The following is an 865-nucleotide window of genomic DNA, read 5'->3' on the forward strand; positions in this document are numbered from 1 at the left end:
TCTCTCTCTTCTCTCTCTCTCTCTCTCTCTCTCTCTCTCTCTCTCTCTCTCTCTCTCTCTCTCTCTCTCTCTCTCTCTCTCTCCTGCCCCTATTTATCCACCCCTACCACCAGCAATGGGCCCCGGCAGCAGCCCCTCCTCCTCCCCCGGCCGTTATCACTGTCGTGCCTCCACCTCCTCCTTCTTCCCAGTTTTCAAATAAGGCTCAACGCCGACGGTGGAGATGGCGAGGTGCTCAAACACGAAGGAGAGAAGCGCGTCGCCAGCTAAAACGGCAACGTCTTCACCGAAAACCTTGTGGTTGGTGGGTTTTCCACGGCGGAGGTCGTCGTTGTCCATGCACGGCAAGTCGTCGTAGATCAGCGACATGGTGTGGATCATCTCGACAGTGCAGGCCGCCGACATCACCACGGACTCGTCGCCTCTAACGAGCTGGCACGCCGTGAGACACAAAACGGGTCAGACCCGCTTGCCTCCGGCGAGGAGAGAGTACCGCATCGCCTCGTGGATCGTGACCGGGTCTTTCAGTGACACGGTGGCGTCCAAGGCCCGGTTGACGGACTCGGCCTTCTCCACCATGTAAGTCTTGAAATTGAAACTGGGTTTTGTCGATTCTTCGTTCACGACGGACTCCTGCTTCGTCAGGATTGCTGCGACAGAGCTACGGCGGCGATTAGGGGAAGCGAAGGAAACGGGTCGGGTCGGGTGGAGGAGGAGGAGGAGAGATGGGGAGGGTCTGGATCAGTTCAACATTGAGCAGGCTTGGCCCCATGAGCTTAGATTTCACACAGCTCATACAAATCTTGTATGTTTTCAGAGAGAGAGAGAGAGAGAGAGAGAGAGAGAGAGAGAGAGAGAGAGAGAG

Source organism: Fragaria vesca, linkage group LG3, assembly GCF_000184155.1.
Source record: "Fragaria vesca subsp. vesca linkage group LG3, FraVesHawaii_1.0, whole genome shotgun sequence".
Classification (NCBI taxonomy): Eukaryota; Viridiplantae; Streptophyta; class Magnoliopsida; order Rosales; family Rosaceae; genus Fragaria; species Fragaria vesca.